Genomic DNA, 12,381 nt, shown 5'->3' on the forward strand with positions numbered 1-12,381 from the left:
CCAGCTTACAGCAGGTAAGTATGTGTGAGTGAGGTAGGTAGGTAGGTGTCTAATAAAGTTTTACTGTATACGCTGTGTGTACTGTGTTTTTTTAACTATTTATTTTACAGTGGAGGTACTGACGCCTGCTGGCACTTGTAGTTCCACAAGTGCCAAAGGGTAGTTCCACTGTAAAGTACAATAGTTTTTAACTATTTAACACATTATTACCCCCGTACCCGCAGCCCAGGGGTGTGGGGAAGAGCCCAAGCCTGGGGTTTCGGGAGATGAGGGACCCCTTCTTGGGGGTCCCCACCCCCCCTGAGATCCCCAGCTTGGGCTGACCAGCTTTGGGTGTTAATGCTTTGGCCCTGGAGACCCAGTAATAGGGTCTCCTGGCTGTGGCAATACACCCCAGTTGGTTTGAGTCTAGTATTGGTTCGTAAATTACAGGGGAACCCTACATATTTTGTTCCCCGTAATTTTAGAAACCAGGACTGGCTGTGCAATCTGGGGCTGGTAATGCTTTTGGGGGGACAACTCTACGTCATTTTTTTTTTACATTTAACCCGTTTTTTACAGATACAACACACAAGCAGCCTTCACATTTCTCACTGATATATCTCACTGATATGTGCAGGCTGCTTGTTCGGGAGAGTTTTGCAGAGAGAAAACACTGCAATCTCGGGTGAGTCATCTCCTTCAAAACTTGCTACTCGGGGGAGATATCTCGATCTGCTTTACCATTGGCCGACTCACTCTCAGCTAAACTCACTTCTTTGTACATTTGTGAGTTTCAGGAACCTCAAATCACCCAAGTTTCGGCGATGCTAATCGAGTTGAAAGAAAAAAAAAAAAAAACTCGACCAGACTCGATTCTTAGTAAATTTACTAAGAATCGAGTCTGGTCGAGTTTTTGGGTTTTTTTCAACTCGATTCTTAGTAAATTTACCCCTCAGTCTCTTTGCAAATGCTGGAATCCTGCAGACTTGTAGCTAATTACTTCTGAAAGTTACTGGACTCAAAGCAGTAGCAGGACTGCAATGACACAGGGAATGCAGAGACTGATAGGCAGGATATAAGTAACACTGTGAGGTCTTCTGTATTCAGGAATTGTAATGACAACAGTAACAGCAACCTGGATACTGGATTCAGTAGGGCCATCAGATGGAACTGCTGCACTGATGAACAGGAAAACTCTAGCAGGAAACTAGATACTAAGGGCCATATTCAATTTGGAGCGAAAAGCCGTTCTCGGCAAAACTTTTTCGCCAATGACGTCATTTTCGCCGATTTCACTTATCCCCGTATTCAATTGTAGCGTCTTTTCGCTGGTGCGAAAACGCAATGCAATGTAATAGGTGAAAAATTTTCTCCTATGAATACCCGGCGGAAAAAAGTGCAGAATTGCGGTTTTGGGGTGCAGAGGTGCGGAAACCACTCTGTACCCTTTGTACACCCCCCTTGACGCAAACTGCGTAAAAAAAGCTTAAAAAAACACAAAGGACGCCTCAAAAAAGCACTTTGAAAATGTTGGCGAAAAAATTCAAAGTGGGGGTACAAATTCAAAAACTAGCGAAATAGCCTTTGGGGGGAACTGCAAGTATGGGGGAGGTGTTTTTTTTATTGCAGGTGCTTCCTGAAGGTGTGTTTTTGGCACTTTTTAATGCATGACTTTAGCGATTTTTAAATATGCTTGCACCCATTTTCATGTACCCCAAATTTGATGGGAATACTTATTTTGGACCAAAAAAGTTGCTAAATGCTATTCTTCACCACTCTCCCAAAGACGCTAAATAGCTCCAATTGAGACCATTTAAATACCCCAAATACCTTTAGCAGGGATAATCGGGGGTACCCATAGTGCACCCCCATGTCAGAGCATCATTACTTGTTCCCATGCAAGCTTACAGGTCTTTTTTCGGGCTGCACCCACCCTGTGGAAAGCCCTCCCACGCACAATAAGACTTTCCGCTAGTCTCCAATTATTCAAGCGTTCCCTGAAAACTCACCTCTTCATACAAGCTTGTCAGATTCCAGGACCACCCACATAACCTTCATAGCTTCCTTATCTAACTCCCTTCCTACAGTATACACATATCGTCACATATTTTCTCTTCATTTTCGCATACTCCTAACCCTAGGCCAAATTTCCTGTGTGACTGAATCATACAGCTCACTAATAACCTCTTCAATAGGTCTGGACCAATTTCCAATATGTATCACCTATCCTTGTGTATCAACACCTAATTCCCTATAGATTGTAAGCTTGCGAGCAGGGCCCTCTTACCTTTATGTCTGTCTGTTACTACCCAGTGTTGCTCTATTAATGTTGTTTCCATTGGTAAAGCGCAACAGAATATGCTGCGCTATATAAGAAATTGTTAATAAATAATAAAAAATAAACATTGTAAATTGTGTTCATTACCTATCACAATGTTTCCCAAATTTATTTTTAAAGTATCTTGAAAGTCATTAATGAGTATAATCTTTAAAGACAGTGGCCATGATTCAGAGCTGGACGCTCTGACAGAGCGCTCTCTCTGAATCAGGGCCGTTCCTGCTCCTCTTTGGAGCGGCCTCCGGGCCGCTCGCATAGCTGTGGGTGACCACCCACAGCTATAGCGAGCGGCCAAAATGATGGTCGTGATGGTCAAGACCATCGCGACCATCGGGCTTGCGACGAGACCCTGTAGTAGGGTCTCGCTGCAGCAAGCCCAGGAGTGTTTTTGGCTCTATCAGAGCCAAAAGCATTCCCACTGACATCACTAGTGATGTCAGTGGGGCCGGACCCAGACGGTAGGCATTCCCATGGGAACGCCTCCGTCTGGGCAGCCATGCCCCCGGCACACCCACCAAAGGGGGCATGCTGTCAATCACCATCAACAGCATGCCCCCTTTGGTGCGAGACCCTTAACGACAGCTTGGCCGTCGTTATTCGGGTCTCGCGCATGCGCACGACGGAGGCGCCTCCGTCGTGCGCATGCGCACTTGGGCACCATTGACTGAATCAGGCCCAGTTTTCAATCAAATACAGAATACTATGCCCACGCTTGACTTTACCCATGTTGTACATGATACCAGCTACATGGCAATATTTGTGCCATTAATTGGATGTATACAAAACAGAAAAACAATTGTCCGTGCTATCACCTCCACTGCAAATCTGTGTGCAAATGAAAGCATTGGGGTTTTGTTCATATTTTGATAAAAACATTCAAGCTTACAGCCAAACATCAAGGACCACAAATCTCCTATACTGGCATATATACCCAACACACCATTAAATGGCAGTTAGATGTACTCATCTCTCAGAATCAGAGGGTAACATAAAGACAAAGGCTGGCTTGTGAGCCACACCCAAATTAGGGATTGCAATCAAAAGGTTCACTATCGATAGTGCCATCTTTGTTTTACATTCATGGTAGGTTTGCACCATTAATGACCATCACAGTGCAAGCAGCTGTTGGGAGGTGGGACACATGGGTGGCGTTCCAATTGGGAAAGGAGGCGGAGGAATGTGAGGAGCATCAGGGTCGTGGAATGTTATCCTTTGCAGAGCGATTAGGGCAATCTGTGCCTATAAGAAATTAAAGATCCTATTTCAGCAGAACTTCCCTGGATCATATTCCTAAATGTAATATTACAAATTATATTGGTTACATTTGGGGATTTAGATATTTTGCCATTGTGCTGTACCTAGTTCTTCCCCATACAGATTACTATATTGTCTCCCATATCTGTTGCACTACTGAAAAGTTAACTATCTATTTAATGTGATGTTATTATTATGATTACATTTGACATGTATTGTCTAATAATTTTATAGGGTACTTGTATATTATGAAAAGTTAAAATTAATCTATTATTTTGTACAGTATTTTTTATTTCGATCACAAAATTTCATTAAAAAATTACAAGTAGATTTGAAAGAGAGTCTACATAAGTAATATCAATAGCATTGTAGACAATATTAACACTGAAAACTATAAATACAGTAAAAAAAACTTGTTTATAGTAAATATAAACATCATATAAGAGATAATACAAACAATAAGACTGTACTGGGAGAAAGAGATCGGTGTGGGCTAATGGGGGATGGGGGGATAGGAGGAAGAAGAATAAGATAGAAAAGAAGAAAGAAAGAAAAAAGGAGAAGAAGAAAAAAAAAGGAGAGAGAAGGTGGGCACGAGATCATTTAGTGATAAGGAAGGCCAGGTGTAGGGGTTAATAAGTTATGTCAGACCAGGGAGAGATGTATGATGGAGGGCATACCAAGACCTCCAGACCGCATGGAACTTCTCCACTGTGTTGTTTTGGAGGCTAGTCAAATATTCCATTTTCTACAGTAGTTTTAAGTGGGCCAATCATGTCCACCGACAAGTATTTACATAGTGACTTAAAAAGAAAGTTAACTGTTAATCGCACCTATGCCATGAGCAGCTCCATTGAGACTTTTCTGTCATTTGTGCAAAAAGGTCTTGATGGCATCAAGCACATCAATAAGAAGAAGAAAAACATCACAAGAGAAGAACGTAAGGCCCTCAAAGAACTTAGCATGAACCCCATTTTTGCAATCAAACAAGCCGATAAAGATGGACTCCTGGACTCAACAAATACAGCAGTGAGCACAGAGACTTCTACAAGATATACAAAATGGATTTCCTATGTACGTACCAATGCAGGCTTTTCCTTCATCTGATAACTGCACTGGATAAAGGTATATTGACTAAAAAAGAATTTTAATTTGTTATTTGTTACACACTTGTGTAATCCAGATTTACAGTATATTGTCTCCCCAATCTCCACAATCTCCCAACACCCCTGATAGACCATTTGTCTCTGGGATTGATTCTTTAATACCACTTTCTCCAGTTATGTTGAAATCTATTTAGAAAGATCAGTCATAGGACTTCCATCATACCTGAGTGATTCCACTGGGGTTATCAACATTTTAAAATCACCTGGCAAGAATATTTTATCCTACACTGCTACACTACAGATGAGGACACTTTATGTTAAGACACCGAAAAGGAGTTGAAGCCACCCAATATTGTACTTCCTGGAGTAAGAAATCAACCTTGAACAAAGATGTAATTGACTTTATCTTTGATAGCATAGTTTTTATATTGGGACATAATTATTTTAAATTCCCAGACTGTTTCTCTCTGCAGGCATAAGAAACGGCAATGGGCACATCCTATTATATTTTAAATATGGATCATTGGGAGACTTTCGATACATGGAATAATAACCAAACCCCCCTTTTTTTTTTACAAAACATTGTTTTACTGAAAAGATACATTGATGATGTTTTGACATTAGCACTTTGGAAAGTTTTTTTTATCCTTTTTAAATTGTAACATCTTGAACTTGAAGTTTGAATTTTGAAGTGTAAATCATAACCAATAATATTGACACTAAAACACTCTTGAAGGAGGTGGGCTCTAAAAATTATGTAATGTCGCCTAGCTATCATAATCCAAATTGGACTAAGAACATCCCGAAAAGGATAATTTAGAGGCATTAAAAAAAAAAAAAACCTGTAGTGTCGATGGTATTTTCAGAACACAAGAAGAATTCTTGGCAAAGAAATAAAAAGACAGGGGTTACAATACACAAGTTCCACAATAGGACCTACTTGTTCAACCAAAGAACAGCACAACATCCAAAAATGTCACTCTTCCATTCATTACCTAAAGCAGGACCTGATTCGTGGGTGGACACAATGTCGATGTTTGTGGAGCTGAGCCATTTCTTTTGTTTTGCGCATGTGTATGAGTTGCACTTTGCATGCACCAACTTTTATTACTGATAGTGATTGCAGTGAGGACTTGGACGCAGAGAGATTGACAGTCAGTGACCGTTTGTGGGAGGAAATAAGGGGTGACAGGTCAACTGCAGGCGTGTTGTGATTGTTGAAGGAGGCATCTATGTACATACAGTAGTTGCAGATCCTCTGGTGGCTTACTTTCAATGGCCATTCTAACCAACCATAAGGTTGCTCAGAGGATCATTGGTGCGAGCAATGTGCTAAAGTATTGGCACATTGTACTTCAAGATTCAATCTTTAAACTCAGGAAATCAAATAATAAATAGTAGTAGAAGACAGTTCCTGAGTGGCCCTGTGAGCTGTGGAGGAGGAAAGACTAGCTCCACACCTTGCTGGCCCTTCAGACTATGCCTGGCCCAGGTAAGCAGTACCACTTACCCTCCTTACACTCACTGGGAGGCACCAACATTGTGAGAAGTTGGCCCTGTAAAACAAAGGCAGGTTCAGAAATTTTTGGGTTCTTCTATTCTTGGGTAACCCTGATGTTGAAGTCTAGGCTTCCACTAGATCAGGATAAGACAAGCTATCCCTGGAACACTTGCTGTTGGAATGCATGAAATATGAGTCTTTGTCTTCATCCATCCACTAACATTTCCATCAGGAGAATGTCGTGTGACTGATATCCGTTCTCTACCATGCTGATAGAGGGCAATTTGGCTGAGCAGCTGGGATCAGCATATAGCCACAAGATCATCAAGTCATGTGCATAGGTTCCCCAACCTTTGCCGCAAGGCAGTAGCAAAGTAATGACCAGGTGGCTGCAGGTAGAACTAACTAGCTAGCCCTGTCTCTGCCTACCTTCCGTGTGCTGGTCTTCTCCGCGGCTGGCTGTGCTTGTATAATTCTTCCGCTGGTGTGTGATGTGAAGCGCTACTCCAGGGTAGGAAGGATATTCTTTGTGATGTCAGCATCCAACGCGTTTCAGGCACTTCTGCCCTTTATCAAGGATATCCTTGATACCCGGTCATTACTTTGCTACTGGCAACATTGGAACCCACAGATAACACATTCAAAAGACTTTTTAACTGTGCAAAAGAGCTTTATAAACATTCAGTAATGACAGTAATACACTGATCAGTGTATTACTGTCATTTATATGTTATATGTGATTGGTGTTTGTTGTTTGTTTGTATTTACCACTATTTTATTTTTCAATTTATTAAAAGTTAAATTTGAACTTATTTCTAAGTAGTGCCCCCAAAAGGAGTCTTCTTTTTCTTCTTTTTTCTGTATTCTTGTGCTTTGTTGACTCTGGGGAGCACCACCAACGCTTTAATTGATTTATGGCTTGCAGTTCAGGGATTGTCCTATAAGTTGGTCTTGATATTTGGAAACTTTACCTTCTTTGATCTAACTGGACAAAGTGGGTTATTATATATAATCCTGTGCGACTTCAAAAACCCCCTTGCTCTACAGAGTATAAGCCTATTGTAGGATTTAGGGGAGGGCTTGGAGGTCCCATATAAATAGCCTGGTGAAAGGAACCATCTTCCTCTTCCAGTTTATTCAACCCCACCTGTGTAAGCTGATTTGTGTCATTTTTGTGTTGTTGGATTGTGCATCTGTCTGTGGTTTCTCCCTACAGATAGAGGTGCAGCCTGGCGGGAAGCAGTGCTCCTGGGCGGCCTGGTATTAGCGCAGGAGTGCCTGTGGTAGCATCTTTCCTTTGAGAGCGGCAAGTTTGTCACCGCCTAAAGGGGGGACATAGTCTCCATTCCAAGGGAGGGGCCGAGGCTGTGCCATTTAGGGGAGGGTGGTACTGCCCCAGGTCAGTCTGCGCAGGGCGGGGATCCACCTCTATTATTTAGTATTAGTATCCATTGGGCTGTGGCCTCGGAGCACTGTTTTCTTCTTGCCACCTATTCTAAATTTCCAATTTGATCAATAAATTCTGGCTGTGACCTCTTTTAATTCCATATACATGTGTCAGTGTGTTTATTTCTAGGTTTAGGCTTAATTTAAGTTAACAAAAGGGAATAATAAACAAATGGGTGACTTATTGCATTAAAATGCAGCATTAAACATTCACACACACAAAAAATAAAAGAAAGTAACAGTACATTTTATAAGGATTTCTCTATTTAGACAGGGGGATGAATATATAAAGAGACATAACAAACAGACTGACACAACCAGACATATTCTAATAGGAGTATGCACTAATTGCTCTCACACTAGTACTAGAACAGAACTTCATTATTCAGATCCCCAGAGACGGGCATTTAACACAATTCCAGTACGGGACTGTGTGTTTGGAATAATTGCAGTGCTTAACATTAGCTCTAAATTGTTAAACATTCAATTTTATTATGTAGAAAAATAGAACGGGTAAAATTTCATCCTCCCGGTGTACACGAGCCAAACACAAAGCACAAAACTACCAATATGAAACATAATCGTCTCCCAGGAGGATTTATGGAGTTGCTAGCAGACAGTGTTGTCTACAGGGAATGGTCTCCATTTCAGTCCATTAAAAGCGAGATGAAAAATAAAAGGGGTTTCAGTTCCTAAGAATCTCAAGGTAGCCATAGGTTATTTAGCCTCATGATTTTATCTCGAGTACAGTATTTCATATCATCAGCAAAGTCAACAGAGGTCCTGGCCGTCAGAGTCAAAACCGTTTTTCGATGGATCCCTGAATTTCAGCTGAAGAGTAAACATTACCGAGTGCAGTTTAAAATGAGGATCTCTGTACAATGTATTAGATAAATGTTACGTGGGACTGATCATATCTTGCCAATAAATGCTTTTAGCACCGAATTGTCAAATCCCTCACGGATTTCTTCATTTCACGCTGATAATGACAGTTTTGGCGCAGTCCCACAAGAGAACCCCACGACCGTCATCAATGTTATAGGGCCAGTGCCACATTGACACCTGGAACCAAACAGATCTTTTCATGACTTGAAATAAAGAGCCTGGACACTGGGTAATTAAGCGATGAGCAGCGTGGACATTGATTATAGATCATTTATCATTACCATGATGTCTACTGGGCTTGTTTTCATGCTAAGAAATGTAAATGCAGATAGATATTCTGTGATTGGTCAGGTCGATATAATTGTGAGGGACGACAAACAGTAGTTAAGTCTGACATATATTGAGTGGCTTTATTATGCTAAACCTCAGTGAGAGCGGCAACATTGGTTTGCCGACAGGTTAGGAAATGTAAACACTGAGGATTTGGCGGCACCGGTATCACAATAATTAACAATGACTGAATTTACGCACCTATATGGATTGGGTGTATTATATTTGTAAGGGGATACCATGGATATTGCTCTCAAGATGGATCAGTTGTATGTCTGATAATAAGGGGTAATGCACAGCCCGATACCCAAATAAATACATAGATCAAAAGAAGCCGCTCAATCTGCGGGCATGACGCTGCAAAGTTATTCCCTTGTGTACATCCGTGCGGCCAGAGGCGCCTTTAAAGAGTAGGGGGCCCGTGTGACTTCCCCGTCCGAGGCCCACTCATCTCTCCTCAAGGCGGCTGGCTGGCTACCAGAGCATTAGTAGACTCTGGGCACTAGAGTGTGCCCGAAGTCTACTGCGCATGCGCAAAACGCCGGGAAAATGGGGGCGGCGGCCATTTTTCCGGCTTTTTGTACAGCGCTGACACCCAGCACAGGACCTCAGAGAGGTAAGTTTTAAGTAATATGGGTGCAGGGTGTACACCGCACACCCTGCACCCATTATAGATATGCCCCTGCGTGCAGCCGAATGTGCAAGAACTGAGACGCCCACTTTTAGCGTCCGTGCTCACTGTAATACCGATTGATACGGTGCAGGTTCATTGACTGACCAAGGCCTCCTACATCTGTATCTCTGCATCTGAGAACGCAGCCACTTGCACTGAGACACCCACGGCACTCCCTAATACGCCCACTGAACGGCCCATTTTAGCGTGCACTAGTAGCCGCCTCCCAGTCACCGCCCAGAAACGCCCATCACTTTCCACAATATTTCTGATGTAAATCTATCTCGATGGCCCCAGCGTATTTGTACGTATTACCTGTGTGACACATGCACCATACGAGTAAGCAACAATCATCCAATTGCGTGCGTATTACCAGTTGAGTTCTTTGCTGAATCAGGCCCTCAGACACTTATTCACATACATTGGAGAACATATTCTCATTGAAATTCTGCATTTAGCTTGGGGCTGGATTAAGACCAGATGGTGCAGCCACTGAAAGTGGGCATCCCAGCCTTTGCACATTTAGATGGCTCTGGAGTGACACAGGGGGTATAAGGTTGGAGGTGACATAGGATGAGTGAGGCTGGAAGTGACACAGGGAGCATGTGGCTGGAGGAATAGCAGGAGGCATGAGGCTGGAGGTGTCACAGTCGGCAGGAAGTGACACAGGGTGCATGAGGATGGAGTGACACAGGAGGCATGAGGCCGGAAGGGAGACAGGAGGTGTGATTCTGGAATTAACACAGGGGGCATGAGGCTAGAGTGACACAGGAGGCGTGAGGCTAAAGGTGAGACAGGAGGCATGATTCTGGAAGTGACACAGGAGGCATGAGGCTGGAGGTGTCACAGCTGGCAGGAGGCTGGATGTGACACAGGAGGCATGAGGCTAGAGGTGAGACAGGAGGTGTGATTCTGGAATTGACACAGGGGGCATGAGGCTGGAGGTGTCACAGTTGGCAGGAAGTGACACAAGGTGCATGAGGCTTGATTTACACAGGAGACATGAGGCTGGAGGTGAGACAGGTGTGATTCTGGAAGTGACACAGGAGGCATGAGGCTGGAGGTGTCACAGCCAGCTGGAAGTAACACAGGGGACATGAGGCTGGAGTGACAGAGGAGGCATGAGGCTGCAGGTGAGACAGGAGGTGTGATTCTGGAATTGACAGAGGGGACATGAGGCTGGAGGTGTCACAATCAGCAGGAAGTGACACAGGGGGCATGAGGCTGGAGTGACACAGGGTGCATAAGTCTTGAGGTGAGATAGGAGGTATGATTCTCGAATTGATATAGGAGGCATGGGGCTGGAGGTGTCACAGTCAGCTGGAAGTGACAGAGGGAGCATGAGACTGGAGTGACACAGGAGGCATGAAGCTGGAGGTGTGATCCTCTGGGCTCCTGGTATGAACTTACGCCCATCCTGTAAGGGGAATGTGGGGATGTCAGATGCCATGTAAGAGGCATGTGGGCAGATCTGATGCTATATTTGGGGTCTGTGGGGATTTTAGATGCAATGTAAGGGGTACATGAGAATGTCAAATGTCATGAAGGGGCATGTTGGTACATGTGATGCCTTGTTTAGGGTCTGCAAATGGCACATGAGGATGTCAGAGACTGTGTAACTGGTATGTGGGGATGTTGATGACATGTAAGGGGTATGAAGGCAGATCTGATGCCATGTTTTGGGTCTGTGGGGAGCTCTGTCATGATGTAAGTGGTATGTGGGGATATCGGAGGCATGGAATGGTATGTGGGGATATCAGAGGCATGGAAGTGGTATGTGGGGATATCGGAGGCATGGAATGGTATGTGGGGATATCAGAGGCATGGAAATTGTATGCGGGGATATCAGAGGCATGGAAGTGGAATTTGGGGATATCAGAGGCATGGAAGTGGTATGTGGGGATATCAGAGGCATGGAAGTGGTATGTGGGGTTATCAGAGGCATGGAAGTGGTATGTGGGGATATCAGAGGCATGGAATGGTATGCGGGGATATCAGAGGCATGGAAGTGGTATTTGGGGATATCAGAGGCATGGAAGTGGTATGTGGGGATATCAGAGGAATGGAAGTGGTATGTGGGGATGTCAGAGGCATGGAAATTGTATTTGGGGATGTCAGAGACATGGAAGTGGTATGTGGGGATGTCAGAGGCATGGAAATGGTATGTGGGGATATCAGAGGCATGGAAGTGGTATTTGGGGATATCAGAGGCATGGAAGTGGTATGTGGGGATATCAGAGGCATGGAAGTGGTATGTGGGTATAGCAGAGGCATGGAAGTGGTATGTGGGGATATCAGAGGCATGGAAGTGGTACGTGGGGATATCAGAGGCATGGAAGTGGTATGTGGGGATATCAGAGGCATGGAAGTGGTATGTGGGGATGTCAGAGGCACGGAAGTGGTATGTGGGGATATCAGAGGCATGGAAGTGGTATGTGGGGATATCAGAGGCATGGAAGTGGTATATGGGGATATCAGAGGCATGGAAGATGGCATGCCATATTATTGCCACTCCAGTGATTCCAAGAGAAAGATAAGTTCTATACTAATATTAATACTTATTTTATTGATGATGTGATGATTTTTCTAGCAGCGCTGTTCTGCAGTAACTCGCTGAGCGCATTAGTCTGAACTGTTGGGTTAGTGGGAAGTCACCTGGGAGGCGACAGTATCAGGAGCCAGGAGTACGACTGTCCCCTTATTGCGTGTGCGTAATGTAAGAATGCGGCTGTTCGCAATCTGAACACAAGATGGCGTGTGTGCCCTTTTCAGTAAAAGGCTGCTGCTTTGAAATGTAAATATTATGTGAAGACTACAATATAAATCTAATGAATAGTCACAGACTCATTCCACGCAGTTCATAAGA

The sequence above is a fragment of the Taudactylus pleione genome, unplaced genomic scaffold (genome assembly GCF_031769625.1).
Source record: "Taudactylus pleione unplaced genomic scaffold, aTauple2 ptg000173l, whole genome shotgun sequence".
In the NCBI taxonomy this organism is placed as follows: domain Eukaryota; kingdom Metazoa; phylum Chordata; class Amphibia; order Anura; family Myobatrachidae; genus Taudactylus; species Taudactylus pleione.